The sequence below is a fragment of the Zophobas morio genome, unplaced genomic scaffold, assembly GCF_036711695.1.
Source record: "Zophobas morio isolate AGI-343-1 ecotype UQ-CSIRO unplaced genomic scaffold, CSIRO_AGI_Zmor_V1 ptg000017l, whole genome shotgun sequence".
In the NCBI taxonomy this organism is placed as follows: domain Eukaryota; kingdom Metazoa; phylum Arthropoda; class Insecta; order Coleoptera; family Tenebrionidae; genus Zophobas; species Zophobas morio.
The window spans coordinates 18,416,478-18,435,366 of record NW_026972122.1 but is presented as its reverse complement, the minus strand read 5'-3'; the positions used below and the strand labels follow the sequence as shown (position 1 = coordinate 18,435,366).

The 18,889-nt window shown below is 32.8% G+C and overlaps 1 long non-coding RNA gene across 3 annotated transcripts; it reads right to left on the bottom strand.

Moving 5' to 3' along the window:
* Window positions 1-10,034: 10,034 nt before the first annotated feature.
* On the bottom strand, window positions 10,035-11,284 carry LOC135130340 (uncharacterized). Of its 3 annotated transcripts, XR_010280740.1 has the most exons (4): window positions 11,004-11,284; window positions 10,860-10,948; window positions 10,465-10,811; window positions 10,035-10,409 (listed from the first exon to the last, which is right to left on the bottom strand). It is a non-coding gene; the product is annotated as an uncharacterized LOC135130340 (long non-coding RNA). The 3 variants fall into 3 exon arrangements; XR_010280739.1 differs by having other exon boundaries at window positions 10,035-10,807; window positions 11,004-11,266; XR_010280738.1 differs by having other exon boundaries at window positions 10,035-10,811; window positions 11,004-11,264.
* Window positions 11,285-18,889: the final 7,605 nt, after the last annotated feature.

Genomic DNA, 18,889 nt, shown 5'->3' with positions numbered 1-18,889 from the left:
CAGAAGTAAAGAAATTTTTCCATGAAGGTGAATGTGAACCGGTAACAAGTAAACACCCAAATGTTTATGCTAGTTTTAAAGTTACTATTAATGCCAGCAACTTGGAAAGTGCACTGAAACCTGAAATTTGGGCACCAGGGGCTCTCGTAACTAAATTTTTTCACCGGAAAAAGAAAATCAACGACAACAGTTAGTCCATGCGGTCAAGTGTACAGACGACACATCTCAAATCGAATTTTACAAAAGTCCAAGGAAAAGGAGCGACAACATAAAACTTGTATTTACTCCAAAAAATAACTTGCAAGAAAGTTCGTTTCATCTTATACACCAAAATATACAAGGTTTGGGCACAAAATAGAAAAGCTTCAAGTTTTATTATCTGAAATAAACTCTAGTATTGGAGTACTTAGCGAACATTGGCAGTCTTCTGACCAAATTAAGCTTATCAACTTGGAAAACTATTTATTATGTTCTAGTTTCTGCCGTAACAAAAACAAACATGGGGGCGTATCAATTTTTGTCAATTCTAATTTAAAATCTGCAGATTTACCACAGATTAAAGAAAAATCTATAGTTAATGTTATAGAATGCTGTGCGATAGATATTTTAAGTATAAATGTAGTTATTATTGCTCTGTATAGACCTCCTTCGGGCGACTTTTACCTATTCATTGATGTTTTGGGTGACATACTCTCCATAGTACCTAGTAATAGAACAGTTATGGTTGTGGGAGATTTCAATGTAAACTTCCTGGTAGATTCATCCCATAAAACGTATTTACTAGATTTATTAGCAACTTTTAATTTAGTTCAAACTATAACAGAACCAACTCGCAATAAGGCATGTCTTGATAACATTTTTGTATCTGTAAATAACATTAAATACGACGCGCGAGTCGTAAATTTTAATTTAGCTGATCATAGTGCTCAACAATTATCTTTTAATCTAAGGTGCCCACTAATTCCAAGAACCAGTCATAGATATATACGTAACTTTTGCGAAGCAAATTATCAACACTTCTATTATGCTCTTGAAAATCACGATTGGAGTGCACTTTATGACACAACTGACACGGAAATAGCTTTTGACATTTTTATGTCTGATTTTAGAAGACTTTTTGAACTATCGTTTCCTTTTAAAAAAATTAAATACATTCTTAACGATTCCAAGAAAAAATGGATTACTCCAGAAATCGTAAACCTAAAAAACACTGTTTCACTTTATGCAAATCTTAGCATGCACTTTCCCGTTTTTAAGGATGAATTTAGAAAAATTAACAAAGAATACGAACATTTACTAATTAAAACAAAACAGAACTAGAACGAAAACAGACTTTTCACCTCCACTAACAAAAATAAAACTATGTGGGATATTATTAGAGAGTGTTCTAATAAAATAAAAATTAAAAATGAAGTTAAAATTTCTCAAAATGGATTTTTTTTAAACAACCGAGAGAGTGCCAATCTTTTCAATAAATATTTCTCCGAAATCGCTTCTAATACAATTAAACAATTGGACATGACCAATGACTATACTTTTCTTTCTAATAATATTCCATTATCTTGCCACAGTCTAAACCTTTTACCAGTCACAAATTCAGATATTCTTCAAATTATACTTAAACTGAAAAATTCTACTTAAATCATCTGGACATGATGACATATCAAATAGCCTACTGAAAAAAGTAGGAACTTTTATTGCTGAACCTTTAGCACATATTGTTAATTTATCCTTAAGTAATGGACATTTTCCTACCGTACTAAAACAAGCCATAGTAATTCCACTTCACAAAAAAAATGATCGTCACGTAGTCTCTAATTATAGACCGATTAGCATTTTACCTAGTATATCAAAAATTTTTGAACATGTGATAAACAACAATCTTGTGTCATTTTTAAATAAATACGAAATAAGTGATCCCTCCCAACATGGTTTTACAAAAGGCAAAAGCTTAGACACTGCACTGGCAGATTACATTAGCCAAATATCCCAGTGTATGGACAAAAATATCTCTTGCCTCGGATTGTTTGTAGATTTTACAAAGGCCTTCGACTGCGTAAGTCATGAATTACTGCTTCACAAATTAGAACGCTATGGGATAAGGGGTACAGCCTTACAGTGGTTCCAATCATATCTATCAGACAGAACTCAAAAAGTGCTTGTAAATAGCACTCTTTCTAGAGAATCGACTGTCACTATCGGGGTACCTCAAGGATCAATTCTCGGACGGACTCTGTTCATAATTTTTATTAATGACTTATTAAAATTGGTAAAAAAGACGTCAAATTGCACCGTTATGTCTTACGCTGACGATACCAACTTCATTATTACTGGAACAGACGTCAATGCCATTACTAGAAGGGCACAGGAGGTATTCTCTCTAGTGCAACAATGGGTCAGTAAAAACAAACTATGGATAAACAATGAAAAACTTGCCTTTACAATTTTTACTAACATGACAAACTTTCAGGATATTACGCTGAATTTAAATAAGACGCTTGTTAAGTGCTCCAACTCCATCAAACTATTAGGAGTCGTTTTTGACAATCATTTAAAATGGAATGTTTATATAGATCAATTATGCTCGAAATTATCTTCGGTTTGTTATGCACTCAAGAATGTAGCCAGACAGTGTAATTATTCTACAGTAAAACAACTATACTTTGCTTGCTTTCAAAGTCTTCTAACATACGGCATTATTCATTGAGGGCACTCTCCTGACTTTCAACGAGTTTTTATTTTACAGAAATGGGCAATAAGAATCTTAGCGGGAATTAAAAGTATGCACTCTTGTAGATCCGCCTTTAAACAGCACAGAATCTTAACATTACCAAGCATATATATCTATGAGATGTTATGTTACACATATAAAAATATTAACAAATTCAGTCAAACTCGAACAGATCATGAGTACAATACTAGACACAAGAAGTTGTTATTGCCAACTCAACACAAAACAGCCCACTTTCAAAGAAGTTTACATTTCAATGATTGCAAATTTTTTAACAACTTGGACTATGAAATAAAAGATGCACCTAATTTGCGTACGTTCAAGGCTAAATTAAAAATATTTCTTTTGGATAGAAATTTTTATGATTTTAATGACTTTTTTAAGAAAGCGAGTAGCGTCTATTAGTTCATTGTAAGTAGGTACATGTTATCGTGTAATATGTAGATACCATCTTGTATTTTTTGCACTATTTTGGTGCTATGTGTCTGTAGTGTTATTTTATTTTGACAATCCCTTCTTAAATATTTTCTATTTTTCTGTATAATATTTTCTGAAGGTAAATAAAGTATTATTATTATTATTATTATTATATTTCAACAGTTTTTGATGGTTCTGAGCGACGAAACACACTTAAAGCATGCAGAATCGTCTCTGATTAGGAAAAGGAGACGTTTAGGTCAATTTTATGCATTCTGGAGTTCGGAGATACAAGAAAAGTGCTAAAATTCTTCAGAAACGTCACTTTTGAAGTGTTTTCTTGTAGTTTTGAGCCAATCAGAAATCCTACGGGCCCGGAAAGAGCAACGAAACAATCAAATTTTAGCTAGAAACTGTATTTTTGTCGATTTTCATTGAAAATGAACTATATTTCAACAGTTTTTGATGGTTCTGAGCGACGAAACACACTTAAAAATGCAGAATCGTCTCAGATTAGGAAAAGGAGACGTTTAGGTCAATTTTATGCATTCTGGCGTTCGTAGATACAAGAAAAGTTTTAACATTCTTCAGAAACGTCACTTTTGAAGTGTTTTCTTGTAGTTTTAAGCCAATCAGAAACCCAATGGGCCCGGAAAGAGCAACGAAACCATCAAATTTTACCTAGAAACTGTATTTTTGTCGATTTTTATTGAATATGAACTATATTTCAACAGTTTTTGATGGTTCTGAGCGACAAAACACACTTAAAGCATGCAGAATCGTCTCAGATTAGGAAAAGGAGACGTTTAGGTCAATTTTATGCATTCTGGCGTTCGTAGACACAAGAAAAGTGTTAAATTCCTCAGCAACGTCAGTTTTGAAGTGTTTTCTTGTAGTTTTAAGCCAATCAGAAACCCTACGTGCCCGGAAAGAGCAACGAAACCATCAAATTTTAGCTAGAAACTGTATTTTTGTCGATTTTTATTGAATTTGAACTATATTTCAACAGTTTTTGATGGTTCTGAGCGACGAAACACACTTAAAGCACGCAGAATCGTCTCAGATTAGGAAAAGGAGACGTTTAGGTCAATTTTATGCATTCTGGCGTTCGTAGATACAACAAAAGTGTTAAAATTCTTCAGAAACGTCAGTTTTGAAGTGTTTTCTTGTAGTTTTAAGCCAATCAGAAACCCAACGGGCCCGGAAAGAGCAACGAAACCATCAAATTTTAGCTAGAAACTGTATTTTTGTCGATTTTTATTGAATATGAACTATATTTCAACAGTTTTTGATGGTTCTGAGCGACGAAACACACTTAAAACATGCAGAATCGTCTCAGATTAGGAAAAGGAGACATTTAGGTCAATTTTATGCATTCTGGCGTTCGTAGATACAACAAAAGTGTTAAAATTCTTCAGAAACGTCAGTTTTGAAGTGTTTTCTTGTAGTTTTAAGCCAATCAGAAACCCAACGGGCCCGAAAAGAGCAACGAAACCATCAAATTTTAGCTAAAAACTGTATTTTTGTCGATTTTTATTGAATATGAACTATATTTCAACAGTTTTTGATGGTTCTGAGCGACGAAACACACTTAAAACATGCAGAATCGTCTCAGATTAGGAAAAGGAGACGTTTATGTCAATTTTATGCATTCTGGTGTTCGTAGATACAAGAAAAGTGTTAAAATTCTTCAGAAACGTCACTTTTGAAGTGTTTTCTTGTAGTTTTAAGCCAATCAGAAACCCAACGAGCCCGGAAAGAGCAACGAAACCATTAAATTTTAGGTAGAAAGTGTATTTTTGTCGATTTTTATTGAAAATGAACTATATTTCAACTGTTTTTGATGGTTCTGAGCGACGAAATACACTTAAAGCATGCAGAATCGTCTGATTGGGAAAAGGAGACGTTTAGGTCAATTTTATGCATTCTGGCGTTCGTAGACACAAGAAAAGTGTTAAAATTCTTCAGAAACGTCACTTTTGAAGTGTTTTCTTGTAGTTTTAAGCCAATCAGAAACCTTACGGGCCCGGAAAGAGCAACGAAACCATCAAATTTTAGCTAGGAACTGTATTTTTGTCGATTTTTAATGAATATGAACTATAATTCAACAGTTTTTGATGGCTCTGAGCGACGAAACACACTTAAATCATGCAGAATCGTCTCAGATTAGGAAAAGGAGATGTTTAGGACAATTTTTTGCATTCTGGCGTTCGTAGATATAAGAAAAGTGTTAAAATTCTTCAGAAACGTCACTTTTGAAGTGTTTTCTTGCAGTTTTCAGCCAATCAGAAACCCAATGGGCCCGGAAAGAGCAACGAAACCATCAAATTTTAGCTAGAAACTGTATTTTTGTCGATTTTTATTGAATATGAACAATATTTCAAGAGTTTTTGATGGTTCTGAGCGACGAAACACACTTGAAACATGCAGAATCATCTCAGATTAGGAAAAGGAGACATTTAGGTCAATTTTATGCTTTCTGGCGTTCGTAGATACAAGAAAAGTGTTAAAATTCTTCAGAAACGTCACTTTTGAAGTGTTTTCTTGTAGTTTTAAGCCAATCAGAAACCCAGCGGGCCCGGAAAGAGCAACGAAACCATCAAATTTTAGGTAGAAAGTGTATTTTTGTCGATTTTTATTGAATATGAACTATATTTCAACTGTTTTTGATGGTTCTGAGCGACGAAACACACTTAAAGCATGCAGAATCATCTCAGATTAGGAAAAGGAGACATTTAGGTCAATTTTATGCTTTCTGGCGTTCGTAGATACAAGAAAAGTGTTAAAATTCTTCAGAAACGTCACTCTTGCAGTGTTTTCTTGTAGTTTTAAGCCAATCAGAAACCCAATGGGCCCGGAAAGAGCAACGAAACCATCAAATTTTAGCTAGAAACTGTATTTTTGTCGATTTTTATTGAATATGAACAATATTTCAACAGTTTTTGATGGTTCTGAGCGACGAAACACACTTAAAGCATGCAGAATCGTCTCAGATTAGGAAAAGGAGACGTTTAGGTCAATTTTATGCATTCTGGCGTTCGTATATACAAGAAAAGTGTTAAAATTCTTCAGAAACGTCACTTTTGAAGTGTTTTCTTGTGGTTTTAAGCCAATCAGAAACCCAACGCGCCCGGAAAGAGCAACGAAACCATCAAATTTTAGCTAGAAACTGTATTTTTGTCGATTTTTATTGAATATGAACTATATTTCAACAGTTTTTGATGGTTCTGAGCGACGAAACACACTTAAAGAATGCAGAATCGTCTCAGATTAAGAAAAGGAGACGTTTAGGTCAATTTAATGCATTCTGGCGTTCGTAGATACAAGAAAAGTGTTAAAATTCTTCAGAAACGTCACTTTTGAAGTGTTTTCTTGTAGTTTTAAGCCAATCAGAAACCCACGGGCCCGGAACGAGCAACGAAACCATCAAATTTTAGCTAGAAACTGTATTTTTGTCAATTTTAATTGAATATGAACTATATTTTAACAGTTTTTGATGGTTCTGAGCGACGAAACACACTTAAAGCATGCAGAATCGTCTCAGATTAGGAAAAGGAGACGTTTAGGTCAATTTTATGCATTCTGGCGTTCGTAGATACAAGAAAAGTGTTAAAGTTCTTCAGAAACGTCACTTTTGAAGTGTTTTCTTGTAGTTTTATGCCAATCAGAAACCCTACGGGCTCGAAAAGAGCAACGAAACTGTTAGATATCTAGTATGTTTATATTAGCAATGTTAGATATCTAGTATGTTTATATTAGCAATGTTAGATATCTAGTAGGATATATATAGTAGACTTACTTTTGTTATGTAAATAAATAGTTACGAGAATTGAATATATAAAATAACACTCCAATTTGTACGGACGATAAATAAAGAGATTTATCCAATACACCGTTTATTATACAAACATAACAAATATTGGCGACGAGGATGCCGAATGAAGCTACAACGAGGATGTTGAATGAAGCTACTCCAAGTAATACTTTCAAAGCTACTTTAAAAATTGAACCTTTTCGACCTTCAATGAATTGGCTGAATTGGATTAGAAGATTAAAAGGTGATTTCAAACTTTTTCATGTTAAAGACGTGGATTACGCTCCGGGATTATTACATTATATTGGACATGAAGCATTTGATGTCATTTGTGACAAATGCTCGCCTGACGATCCGTACAGCAAATCATTTGAGGAAATAATACAAATACTACAAGAATTTTACGCACCGAAACCGTTAGAAATTGCCGAGAATTATCGTTTTCATCAGCGTAACCAAATGGAGGGAGAATCATTACAAGATTACGTTGTGGCGATTCAGAAATTAGCGATAAATTGTAATTTTGGAGAATATTTGAAAACTGCGTTAAGAAATAAGTTCGTTTTCGGTCTAAAAATTAATAGAATTCGCTGCAGACTATTGGAGATGGACAAATTAACATTTGACGATGCAGTGAAAATAGCCCATGCGATGGAAATGTCAGAAAAAGATGCAAATAAAGAAATACTAAATACGTCAATGAACTATGTTACACTTAGAGAAAAGAAGAAGAGTGGTACGAAACATACGTCTAGAGCTTCTTCTATACTAGAGGAGAGTACGAAGACAAAAAAATTACAATCCATTCAACCGAAGTTGACGTCGCGAAATTCTAATTCCAATATTAAATGTTACAGGTGTGGAGGAAACCATCTAGCTTCAAATTGTCAATTACCTAAGAATACAAAGTGCAGACTTTGTGGGACCCTTGGTCACATCCAAAAAGTTTGTTTTAAGCGAATAAATAATAGTAACGAATTTGGCGCAGTACCAACTCACCAGGTGGAAGCGCAGGAGGAAATAAATCAATTAGACCATACTCACTTTAGAGATAAGTACACAATTTCTTTAAATATTAGTGGGAAATGGATTAAATTTGAAATCGATTCAGGTAGTGCTGTCACAGTTATGTCAAAATTACAATTCAAAAAAATGTTTCCGAATACGACCATTAATAGTACTGTTACAAAATTATTTACTTTCTGTAATACTGAAGTAACGACTGAGGGATACGCAAATGTTATTGTCAACCACAAAAATCAACAATATAATTTGAATATTTATCTTACAGATACAAATAAAATGCCATTACTTGGTCGAGAGTGGATTAGACAATTACAATTGTTAAAATTAGACACCTTACATACAATTGACGTTCATAAGGAAGAAATAGATTCCAGAGTACAACTTTTGTGAGAAAAATACAATTCAATTACAGAGACAAAATTTGCAAAAATTACAGGGATACAAGCAAAGTTAACATTAAAATCTAATACGGTTCCAGTTTATATTAAAGCTCGTCCAATTCCATTTAAACTTAAACAGTTAGTAGAAAATGAAATAAATAAGTTAGCTGAGGAAGGAGTTTTGATTAAAGTTAATACATCAGATTGGGCTACACCCATCGTTCCGATTTTAAAAAGTAATAATACCGTTAGAATTTGTGGGGACTTTAAAGTTACATTAAATCCACATTTGATAGTAGATGATCATCCGTTAGCTACAACCGATGAATTATTTGCTACTATGGCAGGGGGAAAAAAATTCACAAAAATTGACTTAAAACAAGCTTATTTACAATTAGAACTTTGACCGGAAGACCAACATTTACTTACAATTAACACACACAAAGGACTATTTCAATGTACAAGATTATTGTTTGGTATTGCCAGTACCCCAGCTATTTGGCAAAGGGAGATGGAAAATATCCTAAATGGCATTCCGGGAGTTTCAGTTTTCCTTGATGATATTAGAATTACTGGTCCTGACGATTTGATCCATTTACAAAGATTAGAAGAAGTATTAAAAAGACTTCATAAATATAATATAAAAATTAACACAGATAAATGTGAATTTTTTAAAAAAGAAATAAATTATTGTGGATATAAGATCGATGCAAAGGGAATACAGAAATGTAAAAATAAAGTTGATGCTATCGATAACATACCCAGACCTGCAAATAAAAGTGAATTGCGTTCTTTTATTGGAATGATTAATTATTATGGAAAATTTATAAAAAACTTAAGTACAATTTTATACCCTTTAAATCAATTATTACGAGAAAATGTTTCATTCACGTGGTCAAAAGAATGTGAAGAAGCATATTTATTAGCAAAGGAAGAATTTAAACCCGATACAATTTTAGCACATTACGATTCTAATTTACCACTTACAGTGGCTACAGATGCAAGTTCATATGGTGTAGGAGCTGTACTTTCACAAATACAGCCAGATGGTTCAGAAAGAGTTATACAGTACGCATCTCAAACACTAAACGATACACAAAAAAAATATTCACAAATTGATAAAGAAGCTTACGATATAATATTTGCAATAAAAAAATTTCATCAATACTTTTGCGGAAATAAATTCATATTAATTACAGATCATCAACCATTAGTACAAATTTTCTCTCCAACCAAATCTTTACCAATTTACAGCGCAATGAGAATGCAACATTACGCCTTATTCCTACGAGGATTTAATTACGATATTAAATACAGAAATACAAAAAATCATTCAAATGCTGATTGCCTTTCCAGACTTCCACAATTACATACGCGAGAATCACAATTTGATGTAGTAGATGTTTTTCAAATACAAACGATAGAGACGTTACCAGTAAATCCCCAGTAACATTTTATATGTAATCAATATTGAAGTTCTAACATTTAAATAATATGGGTAACGACAGATTTTTTTTTTTTAAATCAATATTGGTTTTAAATATTGAATATATATTTATTTTCAATGTTTAATACTTATTTAGTTCAGAACATTTAATAAATGTTCTTCATATGAAAGGGGGTATGAATATAAAAAAAACTTGTATGGAATACAATATAAAATTTATTAAACACAAAAATATATTGTCACTGGAAATAACAGTGTATTTGAAACGTTGCGGCAATATTTATACATTTAAAAATTATTTGTCCTAGAACCAATTCGTTGAAAATTTGTACCGGGTGATTGTTTTTTAATTTTTGCTGTAGTTACCCATGACACTTATGTCAGCAGTGAAACTGAAACTGCTGGCATAAGCTTCATGGGCAACCAGAGCATAAATTTAAAAAATCACCTGATGTGAAACACAATATAAATTTTTTAAACATAAAAATACACTGCCAACTTACAATGAAATAAAAATACATTGTCAATGGAAATAACAATGTTCTGCTACATTTCAATCGTTATACAGAAATATTTATTTAATAATTATTTGCTCTATAACCAATTCATTGAAAAGCGATATAATTAATTAAAATAAAAAAAATCATACCTCATGTTTTTTTCGATGAGAATTCATTCTTGCTTTTGTCTGCGCTTAATGAGGTCCTACCATTTTTTAAATTTCAGCAGTTGTGGCGTTTTTGTGACGTTTCCGTGTGGTACCTACAATTAAATTAACTTACAAATTTCGTAATTTTTAAGAAATCACATAACTTTACATATTGTATGTAGCCTTGTTAAATGTGAGTTCACTAAAAGAGAGCTTATTTTTTCCTTGCCCTGAAAACTTGAAAGCAATTTGGTTCATTATTAATAATTTCTTCAAAATTGCATAGGTACATGTTTTTTACATCTTCTCTTCCTGGCAAATAAACATTATTATCAGTCTGAAACTAACTAGTTTATAAATACTAGGAGTTAATAATAAGAATAATAAATGCTTACCAATTCATTCAATTTCTGCGTATCTCCCGCAATTTCTAACTGGATTTCTTCTTTTTTTTGGTTGCGCCCGGACATTCATCATTTTATCTCTACATTCAAAATGTGCTTATATTCAGAAATATTAAACCTCTTAAATATACTTACGTGTTGAGAAACTGCATTTTCTGCATTGCTTGCAGAAGTGAGGTTATGTAGGGTTAGTACTGTTTTCTTGACAAAACGGTATTTATTGCACTATTCTGAATTTATCGCAGTACCGATAATCACAATTCACAATAGGACAAACACCATGAACTTACACAAAATACTTTTTGAACCACCAACAATAACAGAAAATATGTATATGTTGCACATTGCGCAAACGCGTTCCAGCAGAGCAAGCGCAAATTTAAGTAAGTTTTATAAAAATGATGAATAAAATTATTATTTTTTGTTCGCAAAAATAAAAAAATATTAATTTTTAATGAGCAATTAATAGTGTGCAACACGATATTTCGAATAGTGTCAATTTCACAATAGCTGGTATTTTTTCAAATCAATTTTTAATGTTGCTCCAATAAAAACCGTATGACATAAATTACCTACAAGTTGTCCCAACATGGTACTTTTTTTTTTCATTTTTGTTGTTCGGTATCTTGATAAAAAGACATTTCATAAATATGTAATATATGTTGAAATTCATATATAAATTTATAAATATAAAATGAATATTATATAAATATTTGTAATATCTAGTCAACATTTAATATTATATCAATCTTGTATAAATATTAGAAAAATATTGCTTGCTACTGGGGATATCGCTGAACTACAAAAAGAATCAGTGAGGGATAAGGAATTAAGTACAGTGATAAATAAATTACAAAAAGGTGAGCTAAAAGAATCTATGTTATTTAATATAGACATAAAAGAATTTAGTGTACAACAAAATATTTTATTACGAGGACACCGAGTAGTTTTACCAAAGACACTACGAAATCGCGTGTTACAAGAATTACATTTGGGGCATTTTGGCATCGTGAAAACGAAGGCCTTAGCTCGCAGTTATTGTTGGTGGCCAAATATCGATCGCTAAATTGAGAATCTTATTAAAAACTGTAACGCTTGTCAACAAGTTCATAATAACCCAAAAAAAGTAGAAAATCACATTTGGGAACCGGCTAGTGCTCCATTTGAGAGAGTACATTTCGATTTCGCAGGACCTTTCCATAATAAATGTTTCGCAATTTTAATTGACGCATACTCAAAATTTCCATTTGTAAGAATATTATCAGATATTACAACACTGAGTACAATAAAATTTTGCAGAGAAATTTTTGCAACATTTGGAATACCCCAAGTTTTTGTGAGTGATAATGGTACACAATTATGTTCACATGAATTTAATAAATTCCTTTTTAGTAACAATATTATTCATAAAAGAATAGCGCCGTTCAATCCTGCAACTAACGGACAAGTAGAAAGATTTGTACAAAGTCTGAAGAAAAGTCTAGTTAGTTTAAATATAGATTCCCGAAATACAGATGAGGTAAATCTACAAAGAATGTTAATGCATTACAGAATTACACCACATAGTACAACTAATAAAAGTCCTTCAGAATTATTGTTCGGTAGACAAATTCGAAACAGATTAGATTTAATGTTACCAAATGCAATTTCAACGAAAATAAGTAATGTTAACAAAAATAATAAAATTAGAACTGTATCAGTAGGTGATAGAGTACAGTGTAGAAATTATACGTCAAAACAAAGATGGTGTGTAGGAAAAGTTGTTAAAAAATTGGTCTAAAGAGTTTAGACAGTACTTCCCTCGCTGTCGGAAACGTGACGACTGCATGCCTATTATGTTTTTTTTTCGCAGTGGATTTCAAAGAATTCGGTTTTGTAGTTCCTGAGTAAATCAATAAAATAAATTTACGCATTCATTAATATTTTTGAGTCACCCTGTATATGCAAATCCAAAAAAAAATCAATGGAGTGATAAATCACAAGTACAGACTCATCATATTTTGTACAGTTTAGATAGGATTTTTGGAGGGGATAAGCAAATATATTTTGACTAAACATTTATGATGCTCTTTATAGCCTTAAAACATCTGCAACATTTCAAAGCATTCTAGTTAGCAGATTAAAAATTAAATTTCAAAATGTTGTTTTATAATTTTGATTTTTTTTCCAAAAATCTGGACGTTTCGGGTGAAAAGTCGATTCGGAGTTGTAAACTACATGTGTGGGACTATGTTATTTTATACAATTGAAAACCCATTTACTATGTACAATTTTGAAGTGACGTCATCGCATTAGTGGTGGGGATGATTAGACAAATTTTGGTTAGCGTTTTACCATCTACATGATATTCTTAATATAACTACAAAATTTCACAACAATCGGTCGAGTACTTTCGGAGATTATCTGTCCAATAAAAATCCGGGACGGCAGACGGACAGACGGACGGACAGACGGACAGACGGACAGACAGACGGAAATGGGAGACCTATTTCTTCGTCTTCTAGGGGTCATGAAAGATCGAGAAAACGTAAAAGTAGAGAGTCGGCCGACGGACTCGATTACAATACTTCCTTTGCTTACGCTCGGGAAGTAAAAATTAGGAAAATTACACTATTTGATTCAGCTAGACGATAATCGTACCTGGAAACGTCACATTAATCAAATTATTAAATTGCCTTTAAATGATAATCAAAAAGTCCATTTCGACACAGTGTTCTCGAGAAACGATGTACCGCCAAGTAACCAAGTTGATAACTACAATTCCCCTATGCTTACACCTGGTATACCTGATGGAAGAACGTTACCAAGGTTTCCAAATTCAAATAATCATGATGTTCCAAATGAAACTAGACAGGTTTCTGATGTAACCAATGTTACATTTAGCCAAGATATTGTAACCAGTCCGGAACCAACGCCGGTAGTTAGTCAACCCAGCATTCCACTAATAGTCGCAGAAACGAGGCCCAAAAGATGGAATAGAGGTTGCTTACCGAGAAGATTATTAGATTTCGAAGTAGGAAAGTAGAAGTGAAGAAAGTTGGGAATTTGAAGTTGTCCTGACAGGAGAGGGTGTTAGATATCTAATAAGCATTCACGTTCGGTAGAAGTAACTGACAGAAACTTTTCTGTGGTTAAGTTGCAATCTTAAGATCACTAGAAATTTAAGATTGGCATCAACTGTCTAATTTTCTAATTCAAATGTCAAATCTGAATTGTGTGGAAAAAAACGAAGTTTTTCTAATTTCAACACGCTTCGTTTCTAGAAAATCCTTAAATACAGCGTGGAAACAGTTTCCATAAAAGTAACCACGACAAAGCTCATTTTAAAGGAAAAGAAACAAGAAATATTTCGTGGTTTTCAAAAAATTGGGTAAAACGGAAACAGTTAAACTGGTGGCAGAAATATTCTCCGTAAAGTTCGCTAGTGTTGTCGAGTGTTTTTCGAATTTTAAAATAATAGATACAGCGGCGCTTGTGCCGTTAATATTATAATCAGAATCAGAAAGACGACTGCGCAGATTTATATACCTACATGCTTTGTTGGTTCCGTTCTACAATTGGTTTTTAAGTTTTATATAATCGTTATTGTTTTGTAAGAGGTAAAACACTTGGCTTTGAAAATAATTGTACATAATACACGTATAAATTTAGGTTTCCGAAGGCGAAGTTTTTCACATTTTAAACACGTTATAGCTGCCAGAATCAAATTTCTAAGGCGGTACCTATCTTCAATTGCGTGATTGTGGTGAAGATTTACTTTTCATTTTCTTGAATGAGACATGGATATACCAGAACAGATCCATGGTGAAATTGTGGATCCATGATGATGACATCAAAGCTTGTCCTCCTAAAAAAACTAGTGAAGGGAAAAGATTCAAAATTTTACATGCGGGTTGCTCTTTGGGCTTTTAGAGGGATGCGATTTTCTCCTTGGTTCAAAAATAGATTCACCAGATTACCACAAAACCATCACATTTTCGATATTTGACCTTTACTTACTTACATGTCACATTTTTGATAGCTACTTTCTGACATTCCAGTAATACATTATACACTAGAACAATTATGTCCGCAGTTACACAGCTTAAAAAAAAAGTTACCAAATCTAGTTACATCTACCGAACGTGAATTCCTTACTAGTATGTTTATAATAGCAATGTTAGATATCTAGTAGGATATATAGACTTACTTTTGTTATGTAAATAAATAGTTACGAGAATTGAATATATAAAATAACACTCCAATTCGTACGGACGATAAATAAAGAGATTTATCCAATACATCGTTTATTATACAAACATAACAGAAACCATCAAATTTTAGCTAGAAACAGTATTTTTGTCGATTTTATGCATTATGGCGTTCGTAGATACACAAAAATTGTTAAAATTCTTCAAAAACGTCACTTTGAAGTGTTTTCTTGTAGTTTTAAGCCAATCAGAAACCCTACGGGCTCGGAAAGAGCAACGAAACCATCAAATTTTAGCTAGAAACAGTATTTTTGTCGATTTTTATTAAATCTGAACTATATTTCAACATTTTTTGATGACTCTGAGCGACGAAACACACTTAGATGTGTTGCAATTATAGATAAAACCATCTTAAATACACATAATTTGTAATTAACATGTGTAACATTTTGAACAGCAAATCCTACAGTTTAATTGATCACCACCAAAAACAAATCATAAGAAAAAAAAATTTATATTTATTTATAAGTATCCGGAAAATAATATGTTGCATTTAGACATTATGTTTCTTAAACTGTCAGCGTATATGTCAGATTCCGATTGTAATTTATTTGAATAGTAACATATTGTATATAGTGGCGATTTCTTTAACACATTGGTGCGACATTTTGGAAGCTGGAAATCTATCGAAAATCTTGAATAAGTACGAGGTATATGGTAATTAATTCTAGAGACTAGGTCAGGATTATTAATAATACCATGAATAATTTTGTATAGTACAGCAACCGAATAACCGACCCTTTTGTGTTTAAGTGAATTCAATTTAAACTCCGATAGCAACAATTTTTGATCATAAATTCGAAGGGGGTATTCATTATGTTGCTGGAAATACAGAAATTTAAAGAACCTACGTTGAACATTTTCCAACGCTATGGATTGATAGTTATAGAATGGGAAAAAAATTATAGAGCAATATTCAAGTATAGACCTTATAAATGAACAGTATAAAGATTTTAGTACAACAACGTTGGTAAATGGTTTAGCGTTCCTTGTTATGAAACCTAACATCTTGTACGCTGCATTAACTACAGTAAGTACCTGCTCCTTAAAACTAAGCTCACTGTCAAAAATTACGCCTAAATCTTTTACAGTGTTACATCTTGAAATTACATTGGTATCTATTGTATAGTTAGAGAAAAGCACAGACCGATTTCTAGTAAATGAAACTATGATACATTTTGATATATTTAATGGTAGACCATGTAGACGACACCATTTAACAATATTGTTAATATCTTCTTGCAATAATTCACAATCATGAAGTGTTTCAATTCTTCTATATAATTTTAGAACGTCTGCATATAGCTGAAACCTGGAATTATTAATACTATGAACTACATCATTTATATAAAATTACAAACAAGAGTGGTCCCAAGTTAGATCCTTGGGGTACACCAGACAATTGAATATAATTTTGTGATCTATGGCCATTAAATATGACTGTAAGGTTTCTATCACTAAGATAAGACTGGAAGAGAGACAAAAGGGGTTTAGAAAAACCATAATGACCAACCTTTAATAGAAGTAGTTGATGAATTATGCGATCAAACGCTTTAGACATATCAGTGTATGCCACATCCACTTGCTTGCTCTGATCCAATTCTTCAGAAAGAAATTGCGTGACAGAAAATAAATTTGTAAGTGTAGATCGCCCAGCCATGAAACCGTGTTGATTAGTACTAATAGAGTGCTCTAAAAGGGGGTAAATATGACTATAAAGTACAGTTTCGAAAATTTTAGCAAAATTAGACAACACTGATATTGGTCTATTATTCTCTATGGCTGTTACCTCACCACCCTTGTGTATAGGACAGACGCGTGTATGCTTTCACATAGTAGAAAATATACCAGTAAGAATGCATTTATTGAAAATGTAATGCAGAGGTGCTATCAATGCGTTCGAACAGGCTTTAAGAAAGAATGCTGCAATACCATCCAATCCTGCGCAAGAGTTAGTTTTTAATTTCTTAATAGCCTTTCTAATATCATCTTCTGTAATTTCAGCGATATGAATATGCAAACTGTCATTATTTGAAGTCCACAGATCGTTACCATAATTAGAGCTTGAAGTATTAAAAACGCTAGAGAAATGTTTACTAAACATATCAACAATATCTTGTGCATCGGTTATTTCAGTGCCACCATAAGTAAGTTTGCCAGGTATTACAGTTTGTTTTTTTTATCCCTAATAAATTTCCAGAAAATTTTGAGATCCGAAGTAACGTTATCCTGGATTTCTGAAAGATATTTTTTATAGTCCCTATTCATTAACTGTTTTATGACACGTCTAAGCTCAATGAAATTCTGATAATGAAAAGCACTTCTCGTCTTCTGAAACTTGCGGAAAAAGTAATTTTTCTGTTTAGTTTTCTGTTTTATTTCGTAGGAAAACCATTTAGGATAATAGTGATTACTCTTTTTATAAGTTGGAACAAATATACTACTCGCTGAAAAAATCGCAACACCAAGAAGTAGTGTTTTTATTTTGACTAAAATTTGTGGGTGTCATTGTCTTAACAAAAGAAATGCCCCATAACATTTGCAGTTTAAAATTCGACGAACAACAACAGTAAAAAATTAATAATGTGTCGGTCCACCCCTCGCATTTACACATTCTGCAACTCGCCGTGGCATACTTCTAACTAAATTATTGATATCCTCCTGAGGCAGGGATTCCCAGGCAACCTGGACTTCATGTCTAAGTTGAGCTAGAGTCTGTAGATACTGTGGTAATTCACCTAGCCTTCTGCCGATCATGTCCCATACATGTTCAATAGGTGACAGGTCCGGCGAACGAGGAAGCCAAGGAAGAATTTGCACTTGGGCATCTTCTAAGCACCTCAAAGAGACCCGTGCAATATGCGGCCGGGCATTGTCCTGCTGAAATAGGGCATCTTCGATGGTTTGAACAAACGGTATAACAACCGGTTCCAGGATCTCATCAACATATCGTTGAGCTGTCATAGAGCCTTGAATCATGACTAAAGGTAACCTGCTACCATATGCAATAGCTCCCCATATCATTATGCCCACAGTTCCAGCCACATGCCGTTCCACAGAAAAAGCAATATTCCTTCGTTCTCCACGAAATCTTCTAACCCTTTGCCGACCGTCGTGCATGCCTAAACAAAAGCGGGATTCATCTATGTCTAGAATTAAATAAAGTTTATTATAAAACTCTTCGCACATTTGATTTACATCCTTTAAACTATAAATGAATGACCAATCAGCCCTTAACACTTCTGAATACAAATTAATGAAATCGGCCTTTCTAAAATTGTATATTTTACTACTAGTTGAGAGAGAAAAATTAACAAATAGAGGTTTTTTGTAAAGAATATCCATAGCTAAAGGTGGATGATGGGGGTCAACTTTGACAAGCGGCTCCTTATCCTGTTCAAGATTTATTTTGATATCTCGGAAAAAGACTAGATCTAGAAGGCGATTATTACCATTAGGAACATTATTACACTGGTCTAGACCTAGATATAACATAAATTTTTTGATTAAATTGACTTTCCTGTCATGTAGATCCATATCAACATATTTGGGAACATTAAAATCCCCTGTAATAAGCACATTATTATAGTTCACAAGTTTATGTTCAAAATACGAGGGTCAGTCAAATAGAAACCGGAATTATTTTTTATTAATTTTATAATGCAAAACAAATGTACAAACGAAGTCTAGAATTTTTCTAAGTAGTCTCCCTGAAGGGCTACACATTTTTGCCAACGTCTAGGAAGCTTTTTAATTCCTTTATCATACAAT